The sequence below is a fragment of the Carcharhinus amblyrhynchos genome, chromosome 19 (genome assembly GCF_965287045.1).
Source record: "Carcharhinus amblyrhynchos chromosome 19, sCarAmb.v2.hapA, whole genome shotgun sequence".
Classification (NCBI taxonomy): Eukaryota; Metazoa; Chordata; class Chondrichthyes; order Carcharhiniformes; family Carcharhinidae; genus Carcharhinus; species Carcharhinus amblyrhynchos.
In genome coordinates, this window is record NC_137342.1 from 23,766,370 (window position 1) to 23,773,159 (window position 6,790).

Consider the following 6,790-nt stretch of genomic DNA (forward strand, 5'->3'; position numbering starts at 1 on the left):
TGAGTTTGAATAACCCTTGGTCAGAGCTTGTGAATGAATGAACTAATGAATTAGGAACAAATTACTGAATCCCTAGAGTGCAAAAGGAGGCCATCAGGCCCATCAAGCCTACGCCGACAAAAATCCCATCAGGCCTTACACCCGTAACCACATGCATTTACCCTGCTAATGCTCCAACACTAATTTAGCTTGGCCAATCTAACCTGCACATCTTTGGAATATGGGAGGACACCGGAGCACCTGGAAGAAACCCATCCAGACACACTGTGTGGAGTTTGCACGTTCTCAGCCACCCAAGGCCAAAACTGAACCCAGGTCCCTGGCACTAACTATCATGTTGCTCTCTCTCCACAGATGCTGTCAGACCTGCTGTGTTTTTCCCCCCAGCATTTTCTGTTTTTTTGCAGATTCCAATATCCACACAGCACCGTGAGTCTGAAGCATTGAATAGTTTCAAGGAGATAGATATATTTATATTAAAAGGAAGATAAAGTGACATGGAGAACAGATGGATTTGATACCACTGAGAGGTCAGCCGTGATCTGACAATGTCAAAGCAGGTGCCAAAGGCTGATTTTCCTACTTCTGCTCCTAATTCCTCTGTTCCTATTTTGCTTTTATCTTAGGGGAGAGGAGGAGGCATAGAATCATATAATCCCCACAGTACCAAATGAGGGCACTCGACCCAATCGAGCTTGCACTGACAACAATCCTAGCCAGTCCCAATCCCTGTAACCTTATGCATTTACCCTAGATAGCCGCCCCCCGACACAGAGACAGTTTAGCATGGACAATCAACCTAACCTGCACACCTTTGAACCGTGGCCCACATGGACATGAGGAGAATGTGCAAACCAAGCTAACCACTGAAGCACACGTAGCCAAAGACTGAGGAAACAAGCTCCAGCTTCAGGGCGCCTGAAGTTTTTGTCAGCAAGGTATAAGTAGGAAGTAGTGGGTGGGAGTGCAATAGGGAGGGTGTATGTAGGTGTGGGGAGAGGGGAGAACCCTGAGCTGGGGGGGGGGGGGGTTGGGGGGCACTCTGAGCACGTATGTGGGGGGCTGGGGGTAGTCTGAAAACGTATGTGGAGGGCTGGCGGGGGGTGGGGGGGGGGAAGAGACATAGGAAGTGCTGAACCCGGAAGTGGCTCGAGGCCCCGTGGGGGTGACGTCAGCACGTCCCCCCCGTTTGAATGGAACGGCGGCGGTAGCGCGCGGCCCCGAGCCCCAGGGGGAGGGGGCGAGCTACGGGAGCGAGCGGGGGCCGCGGGAGTGCGCGCGCGCCCCCTCCTCCTCCTCCCGGCCACACCAACAAGTACCCGCTCCTCCCACCAACAGCTTATACGCGCCATCCATCCATCCCGCCCGTCCGCCCTGTCCTTAAAAAAACTCCCCGACACCAAACCCACCCACTCCCAGCGAAAAGATAAAACACACACAAAATAAAATGGCGTCCGACAAAAAACAAGGAGCTGGTAACAGCCTCCTTCCTTCCCTAGCCCATTTAGGTTAAAGTCACCCCCACCATTCCTCTCACATTCGAGGAAGGGGGATTTATTTTAAATAAAACATGACAAACTTACCCCCCGGCCGATTGCAGTTTTATTTCCTCTTTCCTCTCACCCCCGCGTGTGTGTGTCAGCTCCGGACGCGCCCTCTCGATGCAGGCCCCGGCTCCGATCGCCTCTCTCCCTCCCTCTCTCGAGGCCGTTCATCAAACGGACCGAGCGCGCTGCCGACGCGAATGAAAACACGGGCGGCCTCCAGCCCGCCGGCCGGCCCGCGCGCCTTTCTCCCGCTGCTCGCGTTCCACGGCCAACTGTCACGGAACGTGCCAACATTCGACAGCAACCCCCTTTCCCCTCCCCCCACACCCCAGCTATCTCCCCACTCAGGCTGCAAAAGCGCCTCTCTCTCACTCCCTGTCCCCTCCCCCTCTCTTTTTGCGTTTCTTCAACAACAATGCACCGTTTCGCTGACGCAAGACGTCGGAGGGCGTCTACGTTACACGCAGCGCGGCCCACCAGATAGAAGGCTGGCGAACAGCCCTCCTCAAAAATGGGCGGACCCGGGGCGCCTTCTCCACCAATGGACGAACGCGGGGAACCCTCTCCACCAATGGGTGAACTGGCCCGGGTTCTTTCCACCAATAGGTGAGCTGGCCCGGAATTCTCTCCACCAATGGAATGAGCTCTGGACATCCTCTCCACCAATGGGTGAGCTTGTCCGGATTTTTTCGGGGGGGTGGTGTAGCGATCCCACCGAGTGGTTGCAGCGCGCGCAGTTAAACCGCAGGGGAGGAAACCCCGTGGCTGGTCGTGAGGAGGGAGCTGGTGTGGCGGTTGGGGTTAGAAGCGCTGCCACAGCGTTTGTAGAATAGATCGGGAGGAGGGTGCCTGTTGTTATTTTTTAAAATGGTCCCTCCATGGGTGTGTGATTGTGAGCTGGTGTGCGTGGTTCTATTCGGGCCCTTTAAATATTAAACCGGCTGATACCTTGGTCAGCACTGCTTCGTCGCAGCACCAGGAAGCCGGGTTCAATTCCCAATTTGGGTCACTGTCTTTGCAGAACCCGCACATTGTCGCGGAGTTTGTACATTCTCAGTGCGTCTGCATAGGTTTCCTTCCACAGTCTGAAAGACGTGCTGGTTAGGTGCACTGGATATGCTAAGTTCTCCCTCAGTGTAATCGAACAGGTGCTGGATTGTGGCAGCTAGGGGATTTTCACAGTAACATTGCACTGTTAATGTGAACCTACTTGTGACAGCAATAAATAAACTTTCAACAACACGGGTTATATTTGGCAGCTATTTGTCAGCAGCCTCTGTCCAGTTTAAAAGGAAAAGTGGGTTTACAGGTGATTGCTATGATAGCAGGTCTGTCATATGAGAGGATAAAGTTGGTTAGGATTATATATTCATTGGAGTTTAGAAGAGTGAGAGGAAAATCTCACAAAAACTTATAAAATTCTAACGGTTAGCCATGATGTGGAGATGTTAGTGTTGGCTTGGGCTGGGCACTGTAATACGTCTTAAACACCAGGTTGTGAGACTTCTTACTGTAAGACAGGGTAGATTCAGAATGTTCCCAATGGTGGGAGGGGTCCAGAACTAGGGTGTCATAGTTTCAGGATAAGGGACTGAGATGAGAAATTTCTTCACTCAGGGTGGTGAATGTGTGGAATTTACTACCACAGAAAGTAATTGAGACCAAAACATTGTCCAGTCTCAAGAAGAAATTAGATGTAGCTCTTGGGTGTAAAGGGATCAAGGAATGTGGGGAGAAGATGGGATTAGGTTACTGAATTTGATAATCAGCCACGATCATAACGAATGGTGGAGCAAACTCAAATGGCCTCCTTTTGCTTCTAGTTTCTATGGCACTGGGTGCTGCTGTACTCTTATTCAACCTGCAGCACGGTTAAGGATGAAGTGCTGAGACGTAAGGGGTGGCTCTGCTCAGTATCAGTAAGAAATCTGGGAGAGGGATTAACTTGATCCTCGTGGCTAAAAGGGGAAAGCAAAAGATCAACTAAAACACTCTCGATATTGGTAGCTTCCACCTTCCCTTGATGTCTTTATTTGCTTTTGAGAGAACTGGTTATGGTTGATCAGGCAGATAGATAAGAAAGATATGACTATAAATGAACAGTGAGAACCATCAAAATATTAAACAAAAATGTTCATAACAAATGTATTCCATTGAAAAACAAAAACTCAGCATGAAAACTCTTGGCTCACTCGGGAATTTAATGATTGTAGATTAAAAGAAGAGGCTTTTAATTTGCAAAGTCTGGAGAATTGGGTGCATTTTAGAAATTAACAAAGGACTACCAAAAAATTGATTAAAAGTCGAAGAGGGTAAACTAGCCAAAGATGTATATTAAAAACAAAACTTAAAAAACTTTTAAAAGTCTATGAAAAGAAAGAGGAGCTAAAGTAAACTTCCATCGCTCAGGCAGGAGAAATTATCATTGAATCTCTACAGTGCAGAAGGAGGTCATTTGGTTTATTGAGTCTGCACTGACTCTTCAACAAAGCATCTTGCCCAGTCCGTGCCCTATCCTAACCCCATGTATTTATCCCACTGCTGCACACATTTTTGGACACTAACGTGCAATTTAGCATAGCCAATCCACCTAACCTGCATATCTTTAGACTGTGGGAGGAACCTAGAGGTAACCCACACTGATATGGGGGAACATGCAAATTCCACACATCATTACTGAAAGTTGGAATTGAACCCAGGTCCCTGGAGCTGTCCTTGTATATATTTAAGGCAGAGATGGAATCATGGGTTATGGAGAAAAGGCAGGAAAGTGCATGTGGGGAATATTGGATCAGCTATGATCCCATTGAATAGTGCAGCAGGCTCGAGGGACTGAATTATTCCTATTGTGGTCTTGCCCTCTTCCTAAAGCTTTGGTGTAATTCCAAGAGGTAAACACTGTATTCCAGATATGGCCTAACCATTGTTTTGTTTTATTAAAGTTTAGCATAACCTTCTCACTTGTGTGATCAACTTCTTTTATAAAAGTCAAGGATTGCGGTTTTTATTCGCCTTCTCAACATGTCCTGCCATCTGTTACAGATCTATATACATAAAATTGCTAATTCTTTGTTTCCCTTGTTACGATCAGGTGAGGAGAGATTGATTGGCTCTCTACTTTGCCCTCGCTTCATTTAATGCCAAGTTTTTTTTGTTTTCAAAAGGATATACTTGCCAATTCCGTCAATATTTAACTGTTATTACACTGTAATCATAAAAGGGCCAGTAAGATAACAGGGAAGGATAGATTGTTCAAATTAAAGTCCATAAAAATAACTTTTAAAGTTGGATTAAAAATAATTATTCAGCATGAAGCACACCGTGACACTGCACAGTTTAAAATTTGGAACTATTGGTTTACATTTCCTCTCCTCATTCCTCCTTCCAAAATGTACCAGTTTTTATTTGTGCTAAATTGCATCTGTCATGTGTTTGTCCATTTCACCTGTCTATCTTTGGCCTGAAGCTTGTTACTATTCTCCTCATTGTTAGCTGCATCTCTTATATTACTTGCCATTGGCAAAATTTGAAGTTATGCCCTGTTTACGCAAGGTCATTTACATATATCCAAAAGAGCAGCGATCCCAATGCCAATCCCTGGGAGACAGCACTATATATACACCTCTCTTAGTCTAGAAAAAAATACGACATTTACTGTATCCAAAAAAAGCACTGACCCCTTAATGCTTCAGGTTTGCTGTTCCACATTAGTCTGTATTTTATTGAACAGCTTTGGAAGCTCACATACATCACATCAAACAGATTGATATCCTTTTAATTACTTCCAGGAAATATTCCGTGGTAACATTTTTGTAGCTAACTATCTACTAAACTTATGGTTCACTTAAATTTTACTCAGACTAACCACTAGCTAGCCTTTGGCCACTTATTAGCCACAACACTTCTCCAGTCATTGATTTGCTCAATCTTTCATTCGCCTCTATCTTTGTCCTATTAAAACTTTTAAATATCTTCTACCTCTATGCAGATACTGTGACCATGTCTCTTTCCATTTTCTTGCTCATCAAGCCTCCTCTTACTTGATTCCACTTTTATCATCACAATTCTTGCAGGAGCACTTCGAGCAATTACTTCACATCCTGTCCTGGCACCCTCACATACAAGTTCACCAACTCTGATCTATTTCACCGACATCTTGATCTTTCCCAACACTCTACTACTTCCAGCAATTGAATCTATTACTGAAAGGCCACAAACCTTAGGAACATGGAGTAATTTTACTGTGTTCCCATTCAACTATACACAGGCAGTGAGTATGCATTGTAACTGTATGATGAGTAGAAAGAAAAGGGATTATCCTGGTATGTTAAGTTTGAGACACCTATATTAGTTATATGCTTCAATTCTTAAGCAAGGCAAAGATCTTTTCTAAGGAACATCTCACTCAGACACTCATCTTACCTTTTTGTTCAGGACATTTGGCCACATCTATTGATCTATGGAACGTTTCATTTGTTGCAACGAGACAAAATGCTATACTCACTGATAATATCAAATTAAAAAAATATTTTTCTATGTTCCACAGATCTAACCAAAATAACATGCATCCACTGTAATTATACAATCAGTTCAGGAAAGCGAACTTCTGTTTACTTTGGCATCTTCGGACATTTCAACATTTGCTTGTGCACAGATGTTTCATTTTCATCTTCATCCAGTTTCAGAGCTGCTTTTTGAAACTCAACTTAAAGCAGCAGCTTCTGACCACAATAATGTATGAATTAACAACGTTGCAAGTCTTAATTGCTGAAATGCTAATGTTAGAGCTCCAGCCACTTTCTGTTCTGAAGAATGTTGATTTCACTAGGAAGTTACTGTCATATTTACAGTTACAACATTCTGTATCATATGCATCGTCTCTCAGATTGCTGTGTCAATAATCCCGGACTGTGTGAGGTTTTAAATCTGACAGAGACATGAGTATACAATGCATCTTAACTGGATGAGTAACAAGATTAGGAAATACGTAAATGACATCTAACTGGGAATATTGGATTCTTTTTTATGTTCAGTGAGTCAGAAAGATTATTATTGTTCTACTTTACTAAATATCACAGGTTGACTGTGACCATGTTATCAACATCCAGAAACATTTAGAATCCTCACAGGTCAGTTTGGGTCAACTCATCTGGACTGGAGATTGATTTCACTATTCCTGAAAATGCTGAAGGGGAGTGGATGTGCAGTTGTTCAACATTTTGCTCATACTATTTATATAACTG

The 6,790-nt window shown here is 44.6% G+C and overlaps 1 protein-coding gene across 2 annotated transcripts in view; it reads right to left on the reverse strand.

Moving 5' to 3' along the window:
- Positions 1–1,844, reverse strand: part of brd1a (bromodomain containing 1a) — a 40,562-nt gene extending 38,718 nt beyond the window's left edge. For both annotated transcript variants that reach the window (XM_080207372.1, XM_080207371.1), the window contains exon 1: positions 1,584–1,844. The gene's annotated coding sequence lies outside the window, so the exon portion shown is untranslated. The remainder of the gene's footprint in view (positions 1–1,583) is intronic.
- Between the last annotated feature and the right edge of the window lie 4,946 nt (positions 1,845–6,790).